Source organism: Elephantulus edwardii, unplaced genomic scaffold (assembly GCF_000299155.1).
Source record: "Elephantulus edwardii isolate Elephantulus edwardi_28Jun2011 unplaced genomic scaffold, EleEdw1.0 scaffold00002, whole genome shotgun sequence".
In the NCBI taxonomy this organism is placed as follows: Eukaryota; Metazoa; Chordata; class Mammalia; order Macroscelidea; family Macroscelididae; genus Elephantulus; species Elephantulus edwardii.
Window position 1 is genome coordinate 38,397,428 of NW_006399752.1, and position 15,614 is coordinate 38,413,041.

Sequence of the window (15,614 nt, forward strand, 5' to 3'; positions counted from 1 at the left end):
AGGTGGATTGATTCAGTGACTGGGGTAATCGGGATGGGTATGTCAGAGACAGCGCGATTGGCAGGACAGAGCAGAATTTAAGGCTGTTGTACGGAGGGTCGCTATGGGCCCCAAGCGACTCGACGGCACATAACAACAACAACAACAACATTATGATGTAACGATTGGTCCAGTGATGAGGATTTTTGCCTTTATGTTTATAACAATCCATATTGGAGGCGGTAGTTCTTGATATTCTGCAGCAAGCACTTCAGGCTCACCTCACTTTCAGCAAGCAAGGTGGTGTCATCTGCATAATGGATGTTATTGAAGAGTCTTCCTCCAATCCTGATGCCACATTTTTCTTCATAAATCCCAATTTCTTGAATGGATTGCTTAGCATACAAATTGAATAGGTATGGAGAGAAGATACAGCTCTGACACACATCTTTCTTGATTTTAGTTTATGCAATATTCCCCTGCTCTGTTTGGACAATAGCTTCTTGGTCTAGGCCTAAGTTTCACACAAACACAACTAAGTGTTCTAAGATTCCAATTCTTCTCAGTGTAAGCCGTCACTTTTGATCCACACACTCAGATGCCTTTGCACAGTCAATAAAGCACAAATAAAAATTCTTCTGGTCTTCTCTGCTTTCAGCCAAGATCCATGTGACTCCAGCAATGATACCCCTGGTGCATGGCATCTTCTAAGCCCAGCCTGGGTTTCTGGCATTTCTCTGCCTAGCTACTGTTCTAGCCATCTTGGGGTTCTCTTCAACAATATTTTGCTTGTATCCGATATTAATTATATTCGTTCAATAATTTCCACACTCTACTGGATCTCCTTTCTTGGTAATAGAAATCTGGATCTCTTCCAGTCAGTTAGCCAGGTAGCCTTCTTCCAAATTTCCTGGTGAGTCCGTTCAGAGCTGCATCTGTTAGTTGAAACATGTCAGCTGGTATTCCATTGATTCCTGAGGTCTTATTTTTTGCCACTGTCTTCAGTGCAACTTGAACTGCTTCCCTCATCAGTGTTGGCTCTTTATCATATGCTACTTGAAATAGTTCAGTATTGACCAATAATTGTTTTCGTACAGTGACTCTGCGTATTCTCTCCATCTTTTTTTTTTTAATGCTTTTGGGACCGTCCAATAATTTGTCCATAGCACCACTCAGTATTGCAAATCGAGGCTTGAATTTTTTTTCAATTCTTTCAGCTTGAGAAATGCTGAGATAATTGTTCCCTTTTTATTCTCAAACACTTTTGCACATTCCATTATAATACTTTGTCTTTTCAAGCTGCCTTTTGATATTTAGTCAATTTCAATTCAATCCACCCTGTAGGACAGAGTAAAACTGTTCCATAGAGTACTAAGGCGTAATCTTTATAGAAGCAGATTGCTGTATCTCTCGCTCATCAAGCAGCTGATAGGTTTGAACTACTGGTTTTTCAGTTCACAACTGAACACTTACCCACTGGGCCACCAGGGCTTCTTTTAGAGCCACTCTCTTGTGATGGTTTTATAGGAAACAAGGGTAGTAGGACTTGCTGACACTGTGTTATTCTGACACATTAATGTGGTAATGTGCTAAATGTCTCTTTGTTTTAATGCGCAAAAGCCAAGACCCACACAGAAGGGAGTATGATACCCACACTGCTTTTCCTTCCCTCCTTACCCCGGCATGCTTTCTGAGGATGCTGTGCTTGGTCATGTGATCTACTTTGACCAATGGAATGTGAGCAATAGTTCTGATCCCAAGCTGAAGCTTTAAGAGGCATCATGTGTCTCTGCTACCCATCATGCACTGCTTCCATCTGCCATGGAAAGAGCTGCCCAAGTACCCACAGAGAGCAGAGCTGAACTCCACTTTTGGCCTGAAACAGAGACACCCTAGTGGACACAGACTTAAATAGGAAAAAAATAAATGTTTACTGTAAGCCAGTAAGATGTGAGGCCTGTTTATTTATTTAGCAATGAAACTAATGCATACAACCCAACATAATCTTCAAAGGTGACAATTTATTCTCCTTCTGCTAAGGAGCTCTGGTGCCTGAGGTAATCCCCAACGCACAGGGTTCGAATCCACCAGCTGCTCTGAGGGAGAAGGATGGGCATTTTCCTCCTCAGCAATTCCCTATCCCTGAAAACCCGCCGGAGGGTCAGTTATGGGTCGGTTCCAACTCCATGGGACACAGTAAGAGCACTAACACTTGTAAAAGAGAACTGCTTCTCACGTTGTTGTTGCTGTTGTTCTAAGGTGCCATCTAGTCGACTATAACTCACTGTGACCCCAGGGACAATGGAACCTTGCCTTATCCTGCCCTCCTCATGATCTCTTCAATGCCCAAGCCCAGTACTCCTGCACCCCAATTCCCCCACATTAGGCTGCATGAATGTGTGCATGTTGGTGTCTGGGGGATCCTTTGAATTCTGTTTTCCCCTGAGTCATTTGTACACATCTTTTTGGGGATGCCATGTGGTGTGTGATGTAGTCAAAGAACACAGGTAGTGAGTAGAAGTCAGCTGACTTAGGAACAGGGACATGGGCAGGGATTCTGACCAGCTTGCTGTCTTGTTGGTCAACTCAGGTCAGAACAGTGCCTGCTGGAGAGTCTGTAAAAGCTTCCACTGTCCTAAAGTGTCTAGTTCTTCTATTGGCATGGATCGAGGTGCTGTCACATGCTCACTGGTGGGAGGTCCTGTTAGCCTGTTGTGACTGTGGTTGTTGCTACAAGTCAATTCCAACTCATGGTGTCCGCAAGTGTTAGAGAGGAACCTCTCCGCATGTCTGCTTGGTTCGCGTTGCGAATCCCAAGGTTGGCGACTCAGACCCACCAGCCGCTCTTCGGGAGAATGATGAAGCAATTTGCCTCCACGGAAACGTACAGGGTGATTCTGCTCCATCCTGTTGGTTTGCTGTGAGTCAGAATCAGCTCAGCAGCAATGGGTTGACTTTGGTTGGGGAATCTTAATGGAAGCATTAGGTAAGTTTTCCAAGGTTATAATCACATGAGAGAAGATTGCCAATCTTTGGTGGATTCAATCTCCCTACCATTGGGTTGGCAGTGCAACTCCCTATCCACTCTGCTGCCAGACCTCCCAGATTTTTCCTAGTTGAATGGAAGCATATCAGCAGGCCTTCATCCTTTTTTTTTTTTTAGTGTTTTCTTTAAAAAAAAATTTTTTTTATTATACTGGTTTACTTACAAAGTTCATATACATTGGTTTTTCATATCAAATCTTCCCCATTTCTTTTTCCCACCCCTCCCTCCACCCATCACATTATGAGAACCTATGATTAAACAACCCCACCTCCACCCAACCTCACTCCTTTGCTCGCCCCCTTGGGTCCTCATACATGTTCCATAATAATGATCTTATACGGTATTTGTCCTTGTGGGACTGAGTTAGTTTACTTAGCATAATGCTCTCCATTCACTCCCAAGTTAGCTAGTGATTTACAAGAGTGCTGCATAGTATTCCATCATGTGAATGTACCATAATTTCTCAATCAATTCAATTGTGATTGGAAATTTGGGCTGTGTCCGTGTTCTTGAAATGATGACTAAAACTGGTATGAACATTGGTGTTCAAGTCTCCATTTGTGCCTCAGTTCTCATTTTCTCAGGGAATATTCCAAGCAGTGGAGTAGCTGGGTCAGATGGAATTTCAGTGCCCAGCTTTTTGAGGAAGTGTCAAACTGCCTTCAGAGTGGTTGTACCATTTTGCAATCCTGCCAACAATGTATGAGAGTTCTTATCTCACCACATACTCTCCAACATTTATTACTTGCTGTCCTGTTAAACGTTACCACGGCTACCTGAATGAAATGGTATCTCATTGTGGTTTTGATTTACATCTCTCTGATTGTCAGTGATTTTGAGCATTTCTTCATGTGTCTGTTGGCCATGTGAATAAATTCATCTGTGAAGAGTCTTTCTGTGTCTTCTGCTGATTTTGTAACTGGGTTATCAGTCTTTTTCTTGTGGAGGCCCTGAAGGATTCTGTAAACTTTGGATATGGACTCTTTTCTGAACTGGTATTGCCAAATGCTTTTTCCCAGTCAGTAGGTATTGTTTTCACTGGTTTTAGAAAAGTTGTTGATGCACACAGGGATTTAATCTTTTGAAGGTCTTACTCATCAATTTTATCCTCTCCAAATTGTGCATTTCTGGCTGTATTTGGCAGTCTCTTTGTAGCATAGATTAGGCCGTCTGAGCTTGATCCCAGTTTGTCTCTTATTAACTTTATTATGGTTTTGGGCTTTACTCCCAGGTCTCTGATCCACCTTGAGTTGATGTTAGTATGTGGTGTGAGATGTGGATCCTGTTTTAGCTTTTTGCAGGTAACAGTCCAGTTTTGACAGCACCACTTGTGGAATAGGTTGTCATTTCCCCATTTGATAGGTTTTATTTCCTTGTTGAAATTTTTATTTCCTTGTTATTCCCTTGTTCCCTTGGTCTATGTGTCTGTAGTTGTACCAGTACCATGCTGTTTTGGTCATTACTGATGAGTAGTAGGTTTTGAGGTCAGGGAGTGCTGTGCCTCCCCCTTTATTTTTGTTTTTTAGAAGTAGTAGGCTTTCTTCTATACCACTACTAGCTGCGTGTGCATGGCCAGCACACACTCAGCTGTTAGGAAGCAGGCTGTACTGCCATTTCCTTGTTGCTTGACCAGTTTTCTTTCTATACCGGAATGTCCTGGGGTGCAGGGACTGTGTGTATTGTACTCTATATTCATGGAATCTAGCTCAGTGCTCACTCTGACTTGACTAATCTGTGGCTTTTGCAGGGCCAAGAGGGTGCGCATTTCCAATGAAGGGCCCAGCTTTCCCAGACTGTCAGTGTCTAATGGGCAGGCTGACGCCATAGAGAAGACCAGTCCTTGGAAAAGGACATGATGCTGAGAAAAACAGAGGGTCAGCAGAAAAGAGGAAGACCCTTGAAGGGACTGATGTAGGGACTGCAACAAGAGTCTTGATTGTGATGGAGATTGTGACGATGGCTCAGGAAAAGCAAGGTTCCGACCTCTAGTTTGTTGTGATTCTCTGTGACTCATAGCCGACTCAATGGCACCTAACAACAACAACATAACTGCATGAGCCATTTCCTTGATGTAAATCTCTTTTTGTGTCTGTGCATGTTAATATGTATATGGTTATGCTACATATATGATATATTGTTGCTATATGCCGCTGAGTCAGAACTGACGTATAAGTGACCCTTCAGCAGGTTTTCAGAGGCTGTAAATTGAACCAGAGGCGAGAGTCCACCGTTCTCTCCCACAAAGCAGCTAGTGGATTAGAAATGCCTGTCTTTGGCTTGACAGCACAACTTCTTACCACTAGGCCACCAGAGCCCCCGTGTCTATATATATACAATATCAATTTTATACATATTTCTATGTACATGTATATCTAGCTATCTATACTGTTGGGTTCCAAAAAGTCAGTTTCAACTCCTAGCAACTTGTGTACAGAGAAACAGACTCATGTCAATTTTTCTATACACTTTGTTGGTTTTGCTTTTCTCAAGATCCCAGCCTAAGCCACTGACCTATGGAATTACACATGCAGAAAATGGACTAATAGGTGTAAGTTCTTCTGTGCATCTTTTCATCAAAATTAAAATAGAAAAACCCTAGAAAGCACGGATCTGCTCTACTACAATGAAGTTAGCAGAAATCAGATTTGGCACATCTCTAATGGACTTCACAGGTTCCAGACATCCGAGCTCCCTGGGAGAATGAAGTGGACAGAGCCCATCCACATGGGGTTAGCTTGTGGACAAGGAGTCAGCAAGAAACATGATAAAAATACCATTGCCCTTTCTACCCTTTCTACATTAGAAGCTGATGAACACTATCAAAATGAAAGTATAGAGAGACTTCTCACATCAGAATGAGACAGTCCTTGGAAAAAAGATATCATGCTGGGAGAGGCTGAGGGTCAGAGCAAGAGAGGAAGACCCTCAACAAGATGGACTGCCACAGTGACTTTAACAACGGACTTAGTGCGTCAAAGATCATGAGGACGGCATGGTGTAAGTCAAGTTCAGATCTGTTGTTCATGGAACAGCCATGAGGATTAGTTGGCTCCAAAGCACATAACACATGGAATATTTAAAACATATCAGAATGTTTGCAAGAGACCAAGTTGCAGTATGAATCAGGTGGTCATGGAAATCCTGGAAAGAAGGTATGATTTAGATGTAAACTGTAAAGGGATGAATGGATTGCATTCAGTTATCAGGTGAATGAATGAAGCAATGGAGAGCTCGTTTCAATTATTTCTGCAGGCATATGGTTCAACAGCAAGAACTCGAAACAGTAAAATATTTACACCAAATTAAGATCAGATCTAATTAATAGAGGCAAGGGGAATCTTCAGAGCTGTGATTCTGGGTCTCAAGCCTCTTATTAAGAATGGCCTTCCACTGGGCTTGGGAAGAGGGATGAAAAAGCATCAGCCCATCAGGGAAAGTTTTAATTGACTTTCTGTTGTAACTGATACTTACAAATTGCCTCTGACAGGAGCTGTCTGTGTGTACAGTGAGTCATTCCTCAGCGAATTCTAAAATGAGTTTGCCATCTCTGGCTTATGCCTTAGCAGCAGTCCTCAGAGGACTTGGAGAATTGGAAGTTCATGGTTTGACAGGCAGGTTGGAACTTCAAAGTTCTGCTCCTTCAACTCCCTCTAAAACCAGTTGCCGTAAAGCCAGCAACTGTCTATGATGACCGGTGTGTCGGATTAGTATGGTTTCCAAGAGCTAATTCTTCACAAGTAGATCACCAGCACTTCCTTCTGTCAGTTTGATCATCCTGCATGGCTTAAGTTGAGCCAGCCCAGAGGTGGAAAACAGGATCTCAGAAGGTAGAACGACAGAAAGCAGCATGCCCTGAGACAGCTGTAACACCAGGTGCAAGACTAGAGGGCAGGAGATGAGCCAGTGGTGGTGGCAGCAGAGGGTATGAAGAGCCAGAGCCCAGTGTGAGGAGGGCTGTGGGCTTCTGGACCACAGGATAAGGAAGCCAAGTGCTTGCGTGTTGGGGTGTCTCAGGACACTTGCTGGGCAAGCTAAACCGACTGGCCCGCAGAGCTGGAGCCAAGCATCGCAGGCCTGGGCTTACTGGCTGAGGCGCGATGTTAGGAGCATGATCAGCGAAACTAATAGAACTCAGGGAACTCTGGTGGCCTAATGGCAAGAAGCTGCGCTGCAATCCCAAAAGCACACAGTTCGAGTACACCAGCTGCTCCATGAGGGAAGAAGGGGCACTCTCCTCCCATGCGATTAACTGCCTCTGAAAACCTGCTGGAGGATCAGCTATGGGTCTGTTCCAACATGACAGTACACAACAACAATAGAACTTTCTTGTACTCCCCTTGCCCTAGAGAGACAGGAATGTAAAATAAAATCTAAGTTACTAGAAGCAATAAAACCAGCTGTTAACAAGCCAGTTGTGTCTCATGATAACCCCACATGTCAGAGCAGAACTGGGCCCACAGGATTTCTTCTCGTAAGTGGATTGCCAGGTCTTTCACCTGAAGTTCCCCTGGATGGATTTGAATCTCCAACTTCCCAGTAAGCAGCAGAGCATGTAAGCTATTGGCACCACCCAGAGACTCCTGAGGTGCTGGGAAGGGGTGATGTTGAGAATTGAAGACGCCAGAGGAGGACATCTGACTCTCTTTGGGGTAGAAGCAGGACATCAAGGAAGGCTTCCTGGAGGAAGTGCCTTCTGGGTTGAGATTTAAAAGATGGGGCAGTTATCTGAATAAAGGAAGTAGAGGGAAGAAGGGTGGGAATGAGGACATCTGAGGGTGTGAGCTGATGCCTGGAGATGGGAAAACAGCCCTAGAGGACAGAAGACCAAGTAAGCCCACTGTTGGGACACAAGGTCCAGGCAGTGAGGGACCAAGATGTCAAGGTGCACAGATGCAGGGCCTTGGGAGCCACGAGCAGGAGCTGGGTATTGAAAGAGAGCAGAAAGAGAGAGAGAAGGGTTTAATCAAAGAGGTGATAGGGCTGGTTGTACAAGTCAGGAAGAGCAGGCTCTTGGTCCTCCTAGAAAACAAAGTGAAAGAGAGGGGATTCCACTCCTTCTGGGTCCTTCTCCTGATTTATCCTGACTCTGCCAAGCCATCGAGCTCTCTACCGCCCCCACTGTCTCCAAGAGGCAGCTGCATCCTGCCTTCTCAACCACATATTCTAACAACAAAACCCCACTGATTCCAGTATGTGACAATTCTCCGTCAAGTTCATGAAGTTATAAATCTTAACAGGCAGAGTCTTCTTCATCTTGTTTCTCCACTATGACTGGTGGATTTGAACTGCCGACCTTTTGGTTAGCAGCCTGACACATAACCTATCATGCCAACAAAAGAAGTCCATTTTTTCAAAGGATGAGATAACATATTTAAACTTTGCAGGACACAAAGTTGCTACTGCTCAACTCCATCCTTGTAACATGAAGGCAGCCATAGACAATATGTAAATAAATGAATAAGGCTGTGTGTCAATAAAACTTTATTGTTGTTGTTGTTATGTTCCGTCAAGTTGCCTGCAACTCATAGCAACGCTACATACAACAGCCCTACACCCTGCTCTATATTGTGCCAATCCTACTGTCTCTGACCCACCTACCCCTATTACCCCAGTCACTGAATCAATCCGTCTCATGATGGTCTTCCTCTCTCTCCTTTGCCGCCCCTCCACCCTCCCAAGCATGAAATCCCTCTCCAAGGACTGGTCCCTCCTTGCAACATGCCCAAAGTATGTCTGATGAAGCTTCAAAAGCCTTGCCTCCAAGGAGCAGCCTGGCTTCACCCTCTCCAGGACAAGCCTGTTTGTTCTCCTAGCAGTTCATGGTATATTCAATACTCTTCTCCAGCACCACAGCTCAAAGGCATTAATTCTCCTTCTATCCTCCCTAGTCATTGTCCAGCTCTCTGATGCATAACAAGTGATTGCAAAGATCATGACCTGTATCCTGCACACCTTAGTCTCCAGACTGATATCGTTGTTCTTCAGTACTTTAGTGAGGTCTCTAACTACAGACTTTCACATCGCAGTACATCTTTTAATTTCCTGGCTGCTGGTGCTGTAAGTGTTGATTGTGGAGCCAAACAAACTAAAGCTGTGAACAATCTCAATCTCTCTTCACAATCCATCATGATGCTACCAATCGGCCCAGTGGTGAGAATCTTTGTTTTCTTGATATTGAGCCTCAGTCCCTGAATGCTGAAGTCCCTGACCTTCCGCAGTAAGTGCTTCAGGTCCTCCTCTGTTTCAGCAAGCAGAGTTGTGTCATCTTTATAATGCAGATTGTTGATGAGTCTTGCTCTGATCCTGATGCCACATTTCTCCTCATAGAGCCCAGCCTCCCAGATAATCTGTTCTGCATGTAAATTGAAAAGGTATGGAGATAGAACACATCCCCGGCATACACCCTTCCCAATTTTGAACCATGCAGTGTTCCATTGCTCTGTTCTGAAGACTACCTCCTGGTCCAAGTGCAGGTTTTGTGTAAGTACAATCAAGTGTTCTGGGATTCCCATTCTTCTTGGAGTCAGCCACAATTTGTTGTGATCCACACATGTAAATACCTTTGCATAATCAATGAAGCACAGACTTTCCTTTGATACTCCCTGCTTTCAGCCAAGATCCATCTAACATTAACAATAATGTCTCTAGTACCACGACCCCTTCTAAACCCAGCCTGCACTTCTGGTAGTTCTCTGTTGATGTGCTGCTCCAGTAGTTTTTGGATAATCTTCAGCAGAATCTTGCTCTCATGTGATATTAATGATATTGTTTGATAATTTCTGTATTCTGTCAGATCACCTTTCTTTGGAATGGAAACAGATATAGATCTCTTCCAGTCAGTTTACCAAGTGGTTGTCCTCCAGATTTCTTGGCATAACTTGGTGAGCACATCTAGGGCAGCATCTGTTAGTTGAAATATGTCAATTGATATACCATCAATTCCTGGGGCCTTATTTTTTTGCCAATTCTTTCAAAGCCGTTTCAACTTCTTCCTTCATCACCATAGGCTCTTGCTCGTACTTTGTTTCATGAAATTCCTCTGTGTCTGCCAATTCCTTTTGGTACAATGACTCTGTATACTCTTTCCATCTTCTTTTAATACTTCCAGGATTATTTAATATTCTGTCCAAAATATCCTTAAGTATTGCAACTCGAGGCTTGAATTTCTTCTTTAGTTCCTGGAGCTCAAGAAACGCTGAGCAAGTTTGGCCCCTTTGATTTTCTGACTCCAGCTCTTTGCACATTTCATTATAATTCTTTACAATTGACATTGACATTTGGATTTCAAATTGCTTTCACAGATGATGAAATGGTCATTGTGTTTGGCTATATTTTTTTCTATAATTATATTTTATTAATTTTCATAAACATTTACAGAGATTTTGGGCTTCCACTCATTCATTGTTGCACTATTCTCTCTACCCTCCTCCCAGTTTGTTCTTGTCCAAATGCCACAGTGCTTGTCAAAGCCAGTTCTGATTAATCTTCTTTGTCAGTGTGTCCTTTGCCATTCCCTATCACTCCTCCCTGAGAGAGACTTCACCCTGAGTCATAAGGAAAAGGGGACGGCGTATTCTCTTAGCTACTTCCTGCTGAAAAGGGACGCTGTGGGTTTCAGGGTGAAGATCTTCTCTCACTACTCTAAAGGGCCCCTTTGGCAGTAGGAAACACATAGACTATTATGGAGATTGATTTGGGAATTTAGATGTACTCTTATTGATTGTGCTAGGCTGTACATGTTCATATCCTTGAAGATGTGGCTATATTTTTTTAACCATCCCTCGCTGGAGTGCTAAACATAAACAGGATGTGGGCTGGACTTGATCTTCAGTCAGTGTTTGCAAACCTCTTCCGGCAGAACGGACCCCATTCAGTGACGTCACTAAAAGGGTGTGGAGGTGTTCACGCTACACTGATGGAGGTGACATTGTTGAGGAGGTTGACATCAAAATGCGGGTCTATAAAATTGTGCAGTGTTTCAGCAGAGATGTATTCCTCGTCTACAAATATCACTGCGGATCGTTTTCACAAGCAGCTACATTGTAGTACTGATGATGTATCACTCTTCCTAAAACTCTGCTAGCTTACCTTTTGAACTTTCTCAGCACAGAGCCCTGGATGTTGCTGTTGTTGTTGTTGTTGTTGTGTACTGTAGGGTCGGAACCGACCCATAGCTGAACTGCTGGCGGGTTTTCAGAGGCAGTTAATCCCATAGGAGGAAACTGCCCATCCTTCTCCCGCCAAGTACCTGGTGGCCTCGAACCACTTGCCTTTGGGATTGCAGCACAGCTCCTTTCCACAGGGCTCTGGAGGCAGAGTGAATAACACATCATTGGTTCTCATCCACAAGTTTCTTCTTGGGAGAAAAAGAAGCAGTCTCCTCCCACAAGGATTTCCAGCCTCAGGAACCCAGGGAATTCACATGGCCAGGTCCAGTCAGTGAAAATGTATGGCAGTGGGTCTGGCTTGGGTTTTAGTGCTCCGGTCAGAGCTGTCATTTACTGCTCCATTCCAATGACTCCTTAAATCATGTGCTTGTCTTTGAACTGGGCATTATCCTGATAGATGGAGAAAGGATTGTAACTGATAATGATTTCATCTTGCTTGGATCCACAAGCAACATCTTTGGTACCAGCAGTCAGGAGATCAGGAGATGCACTGCTTTGCTTTGGGGAAGACCACTATGAGGGACCTCTCCAAAGTCCCAAAGAGCAGTGATGTCAATTTGAAGACTAAGGTGCATGGTCTTTTCTATTACTAGCTATGCATCCAGGAGCTAGACAGTGAATAAGGATGCAGAAGAAGAATTGATGCCTTTGAGCTGTGGGCTTGGAGAAGAGTACTGCATACCCCATGGATGGCCAAAAGAACAAACAGGTATATCTTAGAAAAGTTACAGCTGGAATACTCCTTGAAGGCAAAGAGAACGAAGCTCTCACATACTTTGAACATCTTGCTAGGAAATCCTTGGAAAAGGAAATCAAGCTTGCAAGAGTGGCGCATCCGTGAAAGACAAGAAGACCCCATCAAGATGAGCTGAGATGGTGACTGCAGCAATAGGCTCCAGTGTGTCAGACATGGTGAGGAAGGTGCAGGACAGGATTCAGATCGGCGGTTCATAAAGTTGTGATGAGTCAGACTCAACAGCACCACACAACAACAACAGCAAGAAGCACATGTAGGGCGCTCTGGTGGCTTAGTGGTAAGGAATTGCGCTGCCAACACAAAGGTATGCAGCTTGAATCCCTCAGCTGCTGGAAAGATAGGCAATCTTCATGAGATTTAAAGCTGGAAGGTGAGCTTTGGTTTGGTTCTAACTCCATGGTTCTTGGCCGTCGGCACATGCTGCTGTTTTCTTTGCTGCCCGTGTCTTTAGTATCACTGATTTTACCTAATTGTCTGATATTTTAGCTTCAGGGTTGTGGTGATTACTCTCTGTGAACCTCTGTCAATAACTTTTTTTGAGAATTAAACAGTAATAAAAGGAAAGGAGATCAAATAGAAAACAGCTTCCACTCAGTTATTAATAATACAACTCTAATGTAATTCAACAGATTATGCAAAAAAACCCATTTTGTTGTTAGTATTCATACAACGTACAAAGTCTTACATCTAATCGACTCATGGCAATATTTACAATTTATTATTTTTTTCTTAAAACTGCTAACATGACTAAGGACTCTGAATGATCTGGTGTGAGAGGAGGCCCACAATGTGAGTTCCCTCACTGGGGAACACCAGGACCAGGAATATCTCTGGACTCGTGAAATTCTAGAAGCCTTTCTAGAGACTGTCCACTCCTCCCTCTGAAGTCATTAGGATCAGCCACATGTCTCAATTTCCTTGCCAGGCTTGAAGGAGGCAAGAACTCAGGTTCTGAATTAGGTCCAATTCATGAGAGCAATGTCAGACTCAGGAGAATGGAAGTGACAGAGCTGGACCAGCTGGGCTGCTGGGCACTGGCCTCAGGTCTGTTTCCGCCTTTACTCCCCGGTTGGAATGATGACCATGGTAAATGACCAGAGGGGCAGCCTCCAAAGCACAGGCCCTCTGCCTGATCTGCAAGTGAGTTGTCAGGATCAGACACTAAGGAGAGAGAGAGGTCTCTGAGCCCCAGGTGTCTCAGAAGAGGAAGGGAAAAGAAGGTGTCAGACAACGTGCCATCTCTCACGGTCCTCCCTGCACCCAGAGCTGAGCCCATGGCTGTGGGAGAAGGGAAGCTATCAGGCCTGGGCCCTTGGCCTGCCACCTTCACAAACACTCACAAGCCCAGGTGCCCAGGGGCATAAGCAGGGAGGATGAGACCAGACTTGTCAGGAAGCCGTGTGACTGGAAGGAGGCAAGAAGGGCGAATTGCTGATGGCGTCTGGGTGCCATTTGGACTCATTTTCTCCATCCCCAACCTTCCATCTTTCTTCGCCTCTGAGTGAAAGATGGCCTTGATGATGTGACCGCACCTCCCCAGGGCCTGGTGGGATTCTGCCCTTGAAATACCGATTATCCCACACACTATCATTACAATAGAAAATCGTATTTGTTAAATGTAATGTTCTCTTTGTTTGTGCTCTTGTGAGGTGCTGTCAAGTCTGTTCTCCCTCAGAACTGCCCCATGCACAATAGAAAGAAGCTCTGCCAACCCTGCTCCATCCTCATGAGGCCGAAGGGGTTGAGTCCGTTGTTGGACCGCAGCATCAGTCCAGTTCCTTGGGGATCTTGCTCTTTTCCACTCACCTTCTGCTTAACCAAGCACAATGTCTGACGCCAGCGATTGGTCCCTCCTGATAGCACATCCACCATACCTGAGATCCAGCTTTGCCTTGGTCACTTCTAAGGAGCCTCTTTCTCTACTTCTTCTAAGACACATTAGTTCTTCTGGAGATCCATGGAATGGTCAATGTGATTCGCCAACAGCACAGTTTAAAGACATCAATCATGTTTGGTCTTCTCTTTCCATTTTTAAGCTTTCCCGTGAGTATATTGTTGTTGTTGTTGTGTGCCTCTAGTAGGAATCAGCCCATAGCTGAACCTCCAGAGGGTTTTCAGAGGCAGGAAATCACACTGGAGATTACTCATCTTCCTTCCACAGAACAGCTGGTGAAATCAAACTGCGTGCCATTGGGATTGCAGTACTTCTTACCGTATAGTGGCATGCCTCAAGGAAGTCAGCGAAAGAGATGAGGTTTAGAGTTATAACTTTTATTCAAGCGGAGCTCCTGGGCAAGTTCTCCATTCTGAAGGGACAGAGACGAGAATTCTCAACCTTGGGGGATTTGGGAGGGTTTTTTATAACAAGGTCTTCAAGGAAGAAAGGGAGTTGCATTCTACTTTTTAATCTATGGTCCATGGTTGGTTCAGCTAGGCAGACAAGGTCGTTTGCTCTTCTCATCAGCAGAAGGCAAGGCCATACGCGTTTGAATTCTGAATTCTTGTTCTCCCTCCTGGCCCTCTTGCCTGGGCCTAACACTTACCAGTAAACCACCAGAGTTCCTTACATATGTTACTGTTGTTAGGTACTATCAAGCCAAGTATGACCCTATGAACAACACATACTACCCTGTACCATCCTCACAATATCTGACACACTTGAGCCTGTTACAGCAATGATTGGGTCAATCCATCTGGTTGAGGGTCTTCTTCTCTTACGCTGACCCTCCACCTTTCCAAGCACTGATGTCCTTATCCAAGGATAGTTTTTCCTAGCAACATGTCTGAAGTGTGTGAATAAAGTTTTATCATCCTTCGCCTCCAAGGTGCACTCTGGCTGCACTTTCTCCAACACATATTTGTTATTTTGGCAGTCCAGGGGCTTTTCAACACTCCATCACTACAGCTCAAAGGCATAAATTCTTTTTCTATCATCCTGATTTATTGTCCAGCTCTCAGAGGGAGGTATGCATAACAAGTGATTGGAAAGACCATGGTCTGAGTCAGGCACACCTTAGTTCTCAAACTCATGGCATTGCTTCTCACTAATTTGGAGAGGTCCCTGACTGCAGACTTTCCCAAGGTAATACATCTCCTGATTTCCTGACTGCTGGTACCCAGGGCATTGATTGTGGACCCAAGTAGGGTGAAGTTGTTGACAATGTCAATCTTTTCTCCATACATCATGATGTTGCCTTTTAGTGCTGTGGTGAGAATATTTTTTTTCTTGACCAAAGTTTTGCTTTTATTTATTGCACATGAGAGGATAAAAATACTGTGATTTGTGTCAAGCACAAGAAGTCACTCGTGTGTGTGTGTGTGTGTGTGTGTGTGTGCGCGTGTGCGTGCACACACACACACATGCATGTACCTGCATAGACATGAGTATGTTGAGGTCATGGAAATCAGTGTGTATTTGACACTAAATAAAACAAGAAGCTCAAACTTAAATCCTCTGTCGCTGATTCTGACTCCTGGTGACTCTCCATCAGGTTTCTAAGGGTGTAAGCCTTTAATGGGAGGAAGCTACACATCTTTCTCCAAAGGAGCAACTGATGGATTTGAACAGCCAGGGACGAACAGCTTTCTGGTAAGTAGTGTGACACACCAACAGTGCTCTCCAACACACTTAATTGACCCAACCCGCGGGTTCAAATGTGACCTA